Source organism: Protopterus annectens, chromosome 9.part0, assembly GCF_019279795.1.
Source record: "Protopterus annectens isolate FY-2018-M chromosome 9.part0, PAN1.0, whole genome shotgun sequence".
In the NCBI taxonomy this organism is placed as follows: Eukaryota; Metazoa; Chordata; order Ceratodontiformes; family Protopteridae; genus Protopterus; species Protopterus annectens.
In genome coordinates, this window is record NC_056743.1 from 1478143543 (window position 1) to 1478155702 (window position 12160).

Here is a 12160-nt window from a genome sequence, read left to right on the forward strand (position 1 = left end):
AAATAAAAAAGTAGAAGGTAAGTGTTTTCACGTATTTGTAGATAATGGAAAAAGCATGAAGCAGGTCTGATCCCTTGGGGGGTATCCCTTGAAATGTATATTGAGCAATGGAAATGGATGAGCCCCATGCTGTACAAATGGTTCAGCCACTGGATCTCTCTGGAGGGTAACCCTTGGGTTGTATAGCGAGCAAAGGAAATGTGTGAGCCCCATGTTATACAATGGTTCAGCCACTGATGTAGTCATGGCCCTTATGGTAAGGTAGTACAAATGTAGAAATGCCCAAAGAAGACAGCTAGGAAACTGTCACTCTGAGGGGCCATTGCAGTAGGCAACAGCTGAGATTCCTTCCTGAGCTCTGTCCCGACACATTTAAGAGCTTCAACTTCCATGGTAGTGGCGTGAACATCATCTTTCTAACACATTGTGACATTGTCTCACCAGGGTAGAAAGTGTGCCTGGTCCATGTACCCTAGTTCTTTCTTTCACATTCTGAGCTCTGCCCTAGTGTACCTCATAAGGAAAGTTCATAGTGTTCATTGGTAAAAAAGTCATAATCTTCCCAGAGTGTGTGTGGTCACCAGATCACCAACTATAACATGCACAGGAATTGTGACACTACTGCCTGAGGAGGAAGTGTACTTTTCAGGCAGGTACAGTAAATGTCTGAAGTTCAGCCTAGCCACCTAATCCTGGCAGAGAGAAGAGCTAAAGGCCTTCTTTCCTGCTGGACAGGTGGACATAGTGAAGAAGAAGCAGTATAGTAACTGTCAAGGAGAGTCCTGTGTGATCCAAGGCAGGAGTCCGAGAGGATAGAGAAGGAGAGTGGGAAATGCTAAGTCATCATTCATCTTTAAAGTGCTCTACATCAGTGGCTTTTGCACTCTTGCAGATAGGAAGTTCTCCCTCAACTGTTGGGGGATCACTGTTGTGTTCTTTGAGAACTGACACTTGTGAATGGGTAAAGAGATACGCTTCCCAGCAGTCAATTTTGAGAGTGGGTCACAAAGTTGTAGCACCAGCTTTTCTAGGCAAAAACGTGGCAAGCTGATCTTCTGTATTAGGGTGGTTTCACAGAAACCTCAAGCCCAGGTGTCTTCTTCCTTCACTCTCTCAAAGACAGATACATGCTGGTGTTATACAGGCCCTTCTTTGTGCAGCAGGCCTTTGATTGTGCTTAGCACATTGGGCTGATAATTGCTTTTCAACACTTGGTGGGACATGGCTGAGTGGGTGATGGAGTGTATGGTAGCGGTGTATAAAATGATGCTTGAATAGGCCCTTTAATAGACTTTGTGAGCTCTATAATCACCAATTGGTCATCACTGTCCCTCAGACATGTACCTGTTTAGCATCTCTTGCCAGCTTTGTCAGAATGGCACAAGCCCACAACACAGAGAGATCAGCAGGACATTTTCTTCACTCCTATTTGATTTCCCTTGGACAGGAGAATCATCAGTGAATGAAATTCTAGTCTCTGAGACAACAAGGATAATGGTTCCATCATGCTGTTTGCACCCCCACCAGATAACCTTTTGTTTGGAAGCCTGCAGCTCAGTGCCTTTTCTTGATCAAGCTCAACCAAAACCTTGGGATGAAGGACAGGATTTTTAGGTCGTTTCACCTTTCCTTTGTGGTATGTCCTGAATGATGCCTTTTGTGCATCCTGGTAGCACTTCAGGCAGATTACCTTTTACAAGCCCTTTTCAGAGTTGCATGCTATTTTCCAGACTTGTTGGAGTTGTCTCTTGTGTTAATCTCTTCTGATCAATCCAGGATCCAGAGATCTCCAGGGCCATACTACATTCTTGACAGTTAAAGAGCCAAAAGCTTTGGACAGATCTTATAAGAAGTTGCTCTCATCTGCTGTCTTAGCTTCAGGGCACTGAATTATTTGTTTCACATGGGTTCATAGGTATATACTAGGCTAACAACCTTGGGCCTTTATAAGTCTAGCCATGCAGCCCAAATGTATCCCACATGCTATTTTGTCTTAGAAGTTGATTTATTGGGTGTATGTTAGTTAGGGCATGATTTAACTGCTGCCTCTCCATCAGAGACATAGGTGTCAGACCAGGGGTGAATTTCCAATTTCCCATCCACTGGTCCGTGTTACGCTTAAATAGGGTTAGGGAAGGGCTCTGCTCACAAGGATAGGACGCCTTTTCCAGACAATGAGAATTTGATGAGATACATACATGTCCCTCCAAAGTGTCCTATTTAAATCACAAGCAAAGTTTAAATCCTTGGAGCTAGCAGTTCTTATGCTGTTCATTTTACGGATATGCAAAAGGTCCATCAGGAAGGGGTCCAAGGATGCCTTGTATGCATGGCATAAATTGCCTCTTAGCAGTCTATAGGAAGCAGAGTATAGGGTAGTGCTTTGAGGCCATCTGCATAAGGCATTGTGTTTACACCCTGTGTTCTTTTTGTGAGGAACCTCTGTGAACAGTCTAGTTGTTGCATGTGCCTGGTCAGGTACATACTGAAGGGTGCATTATACTTAATGATGGGTCTGATAAGGGCTAAGTATAGTGGTATGATGACTTCTCTGGAACTAGATGCCATCCACTTACTTATAAGTTGAGTGACATAGAATGATTACCTTACTACCTTAGACACATGTTGGTCTAAATCCAGGTTACTGTTTACATGGGTCCCTAAATCCCTGACTACTTTGTCTAATTTCAGGGGTGTTTTATTGATGAGGTAGTTTCCCAAGGTGGCTGATTTCCCAAAAGGTACTCTTATGCATTTCTTGGTATTGAATTTTAAGCTGTGTGTAAAATGTTAGTATTTTGGGGTTTTCTTCTATGATTGCTCCCAGCTTCCAATCATCTGCAAACTTAGTAAGCCAGAGGCCCTTGATGCTGGCCTTGACTTCTGAGGAATAGATGCCGAAGAGGAATGGACCCAGTGCAGAATCCTGGGGGATTCCACTGGTGTCCATCTTCTTTGTAGAGCTGGTCTCTCCAATCTTAACTTCTTGGGTCATATTTTTGAGCCAGCTGGCTATCCAGTGGGTTACATGGGGGGTTATGCCTAATTCCATGATGTTGTTTACAATGCCCAAGTGGGGTTATTGTATCAAATGCTGTAGCTAGGTTAACATGGGCAATATGCACCATTTTGCCCTCATCCATTGCCTTGGTGTCCTTCTCAAAGAAGTCTTCCAGGTTCAGTAGGCATGAAAACAAACAGTGTGGGACATTGTCCATTGGTTTCCTATGTCACTGTTAGCCATTTCCTTGAAAATTCTTTCCATGGCTTTGCATATGAGACTAGTCAGGCTAATGGATTTGTTGTTCCCAGGATCTGTTGATTTGTTGTTCCCAGGATCTGTTGATGACCCTCCCTTATGCTGAGGGATGACCATTGCAGTCATCCATTCACATGGTGTGAAGCCTGTTAGGAGGCTGTGGTTAAATAGTGACTCCAGTGGCCCTGATAGGTCAAATTTCAGGCTATTTATTAAGCATCCTGGGATATTTTCAGGGCCCATTGAAGCTGTATTCTTGGCCTTAGAAAGTGCCTTTAAGATGAGCTCTCTACTGGTAGTTGGAGGGGTTATGTTAGATGGTATTTCGGGGGTAGCTTGGGAATGAGAAGGGCGTAAAGTTGGAGCTGAATTTGTCAGCCAGAAGATTTACAGTATCTCCCAGTTCTGTGAACATGGCTTCATTTATCTACAGTTTGAGGTTTTGGACATAACTAAAAAAGGCAATATTGTTGATCTTGGCTTGGGATGCTATATTTACCTCAAAATTTGCTTTGTTGGACTTAATTAGTCTTCTTAGCTGTCTATTCGGGTTGATGAAAGGTTTTAATCATTTTTGGTGTTATACTTCCTAATTTTAGCTTTGACTTTTTTGTTTTGTTTTGTTCTACAACCTGTTCAAATTTGGATTCCACTAGGGTGGTTTGTTTTTAAGTTAGTTTGGGGCTTACTTCTGGGAAACCCACCTGTCTGTATGGTCATTTACATGATTGTATTTATTTTTAAGTTAGTTTTGGGCTTACTTCTGGTAAACACACCTGTCTGTATGCAGTCATTTACATGATTGTATTTGTTTTTAAGTTAGTTTTGGGCGTACTTCTGGTAAACACACCTGTCTGTATGCAGTCATTTACATGATTGTATTTGTTTTTAAGTTAGTTTTGAGCTTACTTCTGGTACACACAGCTGTCTGTATGCAGTCATTGATATGATTGTACATAGCTTCTGTGGATAATTCTACACAGGCTACTGTGTATCTGGATTCTGAAAGGCTTGACAGGTTATTGCTTAATAAAAGGTTGTTTACCTTGAAGTATTTCCTGTGACAGCTTTTACTGGAGTTACAGAACTGATTTTTATTTTGAAAGAGACTACTTTGTGATGTGACCTTACCAGAGGGGACATAACACTGGAGATGCAGCATTCTCCCATGTTTGTGAGTTACAGATTCAATATTGTTTGTACCTCTGGTAGACAAATTCAGTATTGGTTCCAGGGTTTTTGTGTTTACAAACAGTAGGAATCACCGCACTTGTAAATTTGGGGCCTTGGGAGATTCCCCATTTATAGAGAAATTATTAATTTCCTCCATAAGTACTGTATTTGATTGAATGGTGAGTGTTTCTAGTAGGTCTACGTATGTGGGATTGGGCCATTGATGGTGACCTGTAACTTGCTAGAGTATGGTATGAGACTTTGCCCATGGATAATCTGAATGTGGAGGATCTCCTCTGTGTCACACTGTTTAACCATCCTAGAGGTATGCTGGTCACTGATGTAGAACAAGACACCTCCACCTTTAATCCCTGCCTGTACAGTTGATGGTCTAAATGTGTGGAAAGCACTGTACCCTTGCACTGCTGGAATACTCTCTGTGGCTTTAAACCATGTCTCGGTAACTGCACAGATGTCTGCATTTTCCTAGATGGGGGGAGCTTGGAAGGAGTGGAGTTTCTTGTTTAGACTCCTGGCATTGAGTAGTAACACCTTTAGATTTCCATGGGTAGATTTTGCTTTGTTGAAAGTGTTGTCAATTTTGCATTGCCTGAAAAAAGGCTCTGTGGGGGAGGACAGTGGTTAACCCAATGTTTGCAGGCCTAGAAGGTACAGGTGCAGATCAGCCTTGGCAAGGCAGCATGTTTTATTAACCCTGTCCTCCCACACTGATAAGTATTGTATTTCCCTAGTGTGACACCAAAAACAAAGCCAGTTGTTAAAGTCAATCATCTTCTGTTCATATTGTGGCATAATCCTTGGTGAAGGTGGACTGCTGCTCAATACTAGGCACATACCAGCCTTTGGCACATTGCGTGAGAGCTCCATAATGTCTCTCTTCATATAGTCTTGGTAAGTACGTCTCAGGTTATTTACACCCACGTGGACTATGACTGTGTCATGCTGCCACCTGTGGTGCAATGACTTGAGTGAGTTCATAACTTGATGGATCCATGCCCCTGATTTAATAACCTGCCTATTATTTCCTCCTTGTTCAGCCTGTTGAGTGGGGCATCAGTATGTCATACAATGGAGTCCCCTATGACTAGAGTCTTGGTTAGTGTATTGGCTTGCCTTATGAGCTTGAGAGTTGAGGCTCCACTGGGTGTGGCTCTGTGTGGAGAAATAGGTGTTACTGTTGAGTGCTTTCAAGTTTGCTGAAGATAATTTTTTTGCTGGTAGAATGTCTGTGAGGTATTTGAGGTTTGGGAAGATTGCATTTAAGTGCCTTAGAATAAGCCTATGTTGAGGCGCATACTGTGTGTGATGGGTGTAGTGTGTGTATTTCTGATAAACAGATTGATGTCCCTCCATTTCACTGTTGCAGTATTCATTACATTAGGATTCCCTGCCAAGGGCAGCCCAATGTCCAGCCAGTATACCAAATCCTTTAGTTGCTTTAAGGTACACCATACATCACACGTATACTTCTTGCTTAGCATAAGGCATAAAGGTGACGTCTTAACTTACCATCTTCAGAAGTTCTTTGCTGCCATTCCAAATGTCATCGCTTGATCATTGGTCTGCATGCCTGTTGTATTGCTGGTTCACCAAGCTGTTGCAGATAAGTGACACATTGGGGTTTTTTTTTACTTATCTTTTTTTATTGCTGCTTGTGGGATTTCATGTCATCCAAGAAAGGTAAATGACAGCGTGGGAGACAGATTCCCTATAAAGACCACCACGAACAGTGTCTGTTTTGCCTCGGTGCTTTGCATGACGATACGTCCTGTTCCATCTATCATGGCTCTGTACATAAAACCCTTTGTGGTTGACTCTCTTCTTTGGTGTTCTGTCTTGAAAACCAGTATCTTAAGCTTCTTGTGAAAGACAAAATGGAGGGAACTTTCCACTCTGAGGGACAGCCATCAGTGAAGAAGAAGGCCAAGAAACCTAAGGCATAATCTTCTGCTTTTCAGCCTCCGCTCGACGTCTCTCCTGAGGCGAGTTAATGTGTGGAGGTTCACCCAGCTTTATCGTTGGATTCCTCTGCTGCAGCCAGGTTGGAGGCTGCCGGGAATCCAACTTTGCACATGTCCGAGGAGGTATTGCAGATGTCCTTTTTGGAAGTTCAGGGGGAACGGCTGATTATCTTCAACGGGCCTAGGGGTGTTCCTCAAATATTAGTCAGAGAAGAAGTCTCTACCTCCATTAGTGAATGCTGTGCTGGGTCAGAGTCTTCAATATTTTATAAGGCAGACATCCTGTTGAAGAAAAAAAATAAAGACTAAACATGTTACTCCTGCTCCTAAGGATCCACAAAGTGAATGCCAGTCCTTCACTCAGGGTTTGTTTAGTGCTTTGATGGCATTGAAACCTCCTCAGCGAGTTTCTGTAACAGCCCCCCTTGGTCTTCTACTCCCTAAAAAGACCCAGGAAACAGGATTCTTCTGAGGTGGAGCTGGATTCAGATGAATAATCCCTTTCTTATTCTTCTCAGATTCCCTCTCCTTTGGACTGTGAATCATAGGAAGAGGAATCTACCAGTCCTTATACTCTCTTTGAAGAGATTTATTTTGGGGACACAGTCTCCAGGATGATGGAGTTCTTTAAATGGGATTGTGCTCAGGTGTTTGAGGTACATAAAAATATATTATGAATTGCTTCAGATGGATTTTCCTAAACTTTCTGCTGTTCCCCTTGTTTTGGCTGCCTTGTTGGTTACATTTTCCAATGGTTCTAGGGCTCCAGACTCTCAGCCCCCTGCTCTCAAGAAACTTGATGGATTCTATAGGGTGCCTGAGGACTGTAACTTTTTGTACAAGTGTCCTTCTAATGACCCCTCTGTGTTATCTGTAGCTTCTGACAAGCCCTCTCAATTGCTTCCTTCTCCCAAGCTACTGCACTCTGATAAAGATAGCAGGACCGAGGAAAGGGTAGGGAAGATGGTTTATACCTTTGCTACCTTGGCTTTTAGGGCTGTTAATTATCAGACCCAAATGTCCAGGTATTTGTTGGCTCTCCTATCTCAGACCTGTCAGGTTTCTTACCTTCCAGACTCTGAGGGTAAAACATCTGCCCTTTTCCTGTTAGGGACTTCCTCCCAGGTGGCTCGTCATTCCGTCAAGTGTAGTCATGATGTAACAGATGCTTCTTCTAGGGCTGCTGCTTTTGGTTCAGTGATGAGGTATTCTTGGCTTTGGCCTTAACCTTTGTCTGATGATATTAAGGCTAAGTTGATGGATGCCCCTCTTGATTATTAACACCTATTTGTGAAAATGCTGCTTCTATGTTTAGGTCTCTTCAGGATAAGGCCAAGGCTTTACAGGAACTTAAACATATGTTTGCTTCTCCTATGCCTAAATTTCAGAGAAACTACCCCAGTAAGCCAGCCTTTGTTTGCAGGCAGTCTCGCCCTCCTCCTAAGGGTACCTGTTTGGCTACAGATTACTCAGGATTCCTGGGTCCTGTCCATTATTCGCCAGGAGTATTCCCTGGTTTAGAAATCCCTTCCCTGTTTTATGGGTGTTCCTTAGCCACCTCAGAACAACTTTCCTTCTTTCCAGAGGTGCTTTGGGACTTTTTGACTCAGGGTATTCTTCAAGAGGTGCCTGTGTCCCAAAGGGAGAGAGTGGTTTTACTTTATTTTTTTTTTAACATTTGTTCACCTGGAAAGTCCGACTAGGAATGAGACAGTTTTCAGCAGAGGTCCAGGGAGAAATGTTCCGGATGCATGTCTTTGTAATGCGGGAGGAAACCGGAGCACGCAGTGGAAACCCACACGAACACAGGGAGGACATGCAGACTCCACACAGAAGACAGCCCAGTTGATAATCAAACTGGAGAACCTCTTGCTGTGAGGCGACAACTCAAACTGCTGCACCACTGCATTCAGGATGTTTCTAGTACCCAGAAAAGAAGGTACTTAGATACCAATTCTAGACCTCTCTCATCTAAACATTTTTCTGAAGGTGCCTTCCTTTTGAAAGTTGTCCCTTCAGACTTTGTTCCATCTCTTGCTTCCTTGGCTTATATGATGTCTCTAGATCTAAAGGATGCTTATCTCCATATCCCAATCCATCCCCTTTTCAGGAAGTTTTTATGTTTCTCTGTTGCTTCCTGGCATTTTCAGTTCCCTGCTTTGCCCTTTGGCTTTTCTACTGCCCCAAGAGTATTCAACAAATGCTTTGCTCCTGTGATTTCTTTTTGCAGTATTCAGGGGATCCAAGTATTTCCTTACTTGGACAACCTCCTGTTTCAGGCATCCTCTCTAGAGATCCTATTGCAAAATGTTCATCATGCCATTTCCCTTCTGCAAAACCTGGGGCTCACAGTAAACTTCAAAAAGTCTTTTCTGACTCCTTCTCAGGACCATGTTTTTCTGGGGTCCAGGATCCAGATGGTGCCTATACTGGCATCCCTGCCTCCTCCCAAGGCCTTGACACTCATTTCCTTCTTTCAAACTCTTCTTCCTCTGGCCTCTATTACAGCCAGGAAGTTTCTGAGAGCTCTGGGGCTCATGGCATCAACCATCCCTATGCTCCTCTGGCCAAACTCCACATGAGAAAGTTTCAGTGGTTCCTGAGGTCAGTTTGGCTTCAACATGCACATCCCGTACAATTTGTAGTTCCTCTTCTACACTGTCTCATGAAGTATCTTCACTGGTGGATCCACCAGTTGTCTCTAAATCCAGGGCTCCCTTTTCATCCCCCTCTTCCCTTTCAGGAGCTGTTTGTAGATGCTTCAGATGTGGGATGGGGAGCAGTTTTGGCAACCTCAAGGTGCAGGGGGTGTGGTTGCCTCTTCAACAGAATAAGCACATCAGTGTCAAAGAGATGAGGGCTGTTCTGCTGGCGCTTTAGGCTTTTCATCTTCTTTTCTTCCCAGGACTTGTCAAGGTATTTACAGACAATACCACAGTGATGTGGTATGTAAACAAACAGGAGAGAACAAGATCTTATCTTCTTTGCCAGTTGGCACTCATAGTGTGGGCTATTGCTGTCCACTGTCAAGTGACGTTTCAGGCAGTTTACCTTCCCTCAGGTTAAAACATTGTGACAGATACTCTGAGCAGGTCCTTAACTCAGTCCCATGAATGAATGCTTCACAGGGATGTGTTTCTGGACATTATCCACCAGTGGGGTACTCCTCAAATAGATCATTTTGCCTCTCCTCTGAACAGACAATTTCCTCTATTTTGTGCCAGAGTCCCAGGTACTCTGGTTTCGAAGGTGGAATCCCTGTCTTTTTATTGAAAGGGTATGCTTTTTTTTACACTTTCCCTCCCCTTCCCCTCATTCCAAAAGTTCTGTTCAGGATTCAACAGGATGCTCTCAAAATCTTGTTGGTGACTCCCTTTTGGCAGAGACAGCATTGGTTCTCTCTTCTGCATTTATCCAAGGGCATTCATCACAAGTTACCTCACAGAGTGAATCTACTCACACAGAACAAGGGATCTCTCATCCATTCTCACCTGTCCACTCGTCAGTTGACACTGTGGGCGATACAATTTTGACGCCACACAGGCACCTTTTTCTGAGGACATGTTTAGGGTCCTGCAGGAGGCCAGGAAACCCAGTACTAGGAAATCCTATTTATCCAAATGGAAGAGGTTTTCTGTTCAGTGTCTTTCTTGTAACCTGGATCCACTTTTGGTGGATGTTCCTTTGTTCTCTCTTATCTGTGTGAAGTGCTCAGTGCTGGGTAGGCTTATTCTTCTGTTAAGGCCCACTTATCAGCTATCTCTACTTGTTTTATCTCCTCCTTTAGCTTCTAGATTTGAGGCTAAGCAATTCCTTAAAGGCATCTTCATAATAGGCTTCACAGGAAGCCTGTTCCTCCTCCCTGGGATATTAATTTTTATTTTGGAAAAATTGACTCAGGCTCCTTTTGAGCCTGCAGCTTCAGCTTCCTTGCAACATTGGCCTTTTAAGATTGTACTTTTGCTAGCCCGTTTACTTCTGCTGTATGGGTGTCTGAGCTTCGAAACCTTATGGCTTGTCCTGCTTTTTTTGTGTTTCATAAGGATAAGTTGTCCTTGCATTCTAATCCTTCTTTTATGCCTAAGGTGGTGAATGAGTTGTCCTTTAATCAGTCTATTCATTTGCCCATTTTTTCCCTTCTCCACAGTCTGCAAGTGTGATGGTGCTGCACACACTGGATGTGCATGGACAACTCAGATTTTATTTGGATAAGACTGTGAATATTAGGAAATCTGATCAGCTTTTTGTTTTCTTTCATCCTAGGTCCATAGGATTAGCTGTATCCAAGCAAACTATTTCTTCTTGGGTCACAAAAGCTATTTCTTTTTAGTATTCCTTTCATGTTAAGAGCCTTCCTTTCTCTATTAAGGCTCATTCTACTAGGACTGTGGCTTATTCTGGTGCTTTTTCAAGGGTTTGAATGCTAACTATATTATTGAGGCAGCTACCTGGACTTCTGTACATACACTTACCAAGCACTACAAGTTGGGTGGAATCTCCAGAGCTAGAGCTGGTTTTGCTAGGGCCATCCTTTATGGCTTCCTAGAGAGCTCCTTCCTCCTCCCAAGTTTCTTCTTGAGCTTTGGCACTTTCCCTCATGTTATGAATACTGCAACAGTGAAATGGAAGAACATAGTACAGTTGTGTAAAATCTTACCACAACAGTAGATGTCCTTCACTTCATTGTTGCAGTATTCACTCCCTCCCTCCCTCCACCCCCTGGTCTGTTTCTCTTCTAGATGTACTGTTTACCTTTTCTTTTCCATGGACTAACGTTCCTACTGGGGCTTTCAGTTTTGAGGATGGTACGTCTGGACGTCACCTTTATGCCCTATGCTACGCAAAGAGCATACGTGTGATTTACGGCATACCTTAAAGCAACCTAAAGGCTTTGGTATACTGGCCAGACATTCAGCCACCTTTGGAAGGGGATCCTTAATGTAATGAATACTGCAACAGTGAAGAGAAGGACATCTACAGTTATGGTAAGATTTTACACAACTGTACTTTATTTTTTAAACAAGAAACATCTTTATTGAATTATCACTTATGACATAGGCAGTTATATATTTATATAAATTAAAAAAAAACATATTTTCAGTTGCAAACATTATATATCACACAGAATTTTCTAAACTGCCATTGTCAATTGGACATTACATAGCTCATTCAATTCCTGCCTTCACTTAAACCTTATTCCTCCTCCAAAACATTATTTTGCATGTATTGTTCCCATGGTCCCCATTTTCTCTATGTAATTTATTTCCACACTTTTCTAAAGATCCCACTTCCAGTTTTTTTTATCTCTGTTACTATATTCACTACTTCAAGTATGGTTGGTTTAGACTTTGATTTCCATTTTCTAGTAGTTACTTTTTTGGCAGGCACCAGAATTATATTCAGCAAGGTCTTACTATGTCTAGGCAACGTAGATTCTGTATCATAGCTGAAAAAATAATTTCCTTAGTTACACTAATTGGCTCACCCAGTATTTCTGAAAGACTAGTCTGTAGGGAATCTTTAAAGTCTGCCAGCTCATTACATTCCCAGAAAATATGTTCCCAATTCCCTCTTTCTTCCCATCACACCTTCAACATTTGCTGTCTACCTGAGGAAAAATTCTTTGGAGTCTACTTGGGGTGTAAAAATATCTATGTAAACACTTCCAATCAAAGATCTTAAATCATCTAAACTTTGTTGCATGTTTGGGAGCCATACATATGTCCACCCATTGTTTCTTTGTAAA

The 12160-nt window shown here is 42.6% G+C and overlaps 1 protein-coding gene across 5 annotated transcripts in view; it reads left to right on the forward strand.

The window, feature by feature from the left end:
• Positions 1 to 12160, forward strand: part of WIZ (WIZ zinc finger) — a 3168750-nt gene that overhangs the window by 1026165 nt on the left and 2130425 nt on the right. The window lies entirely within an intron of this gene.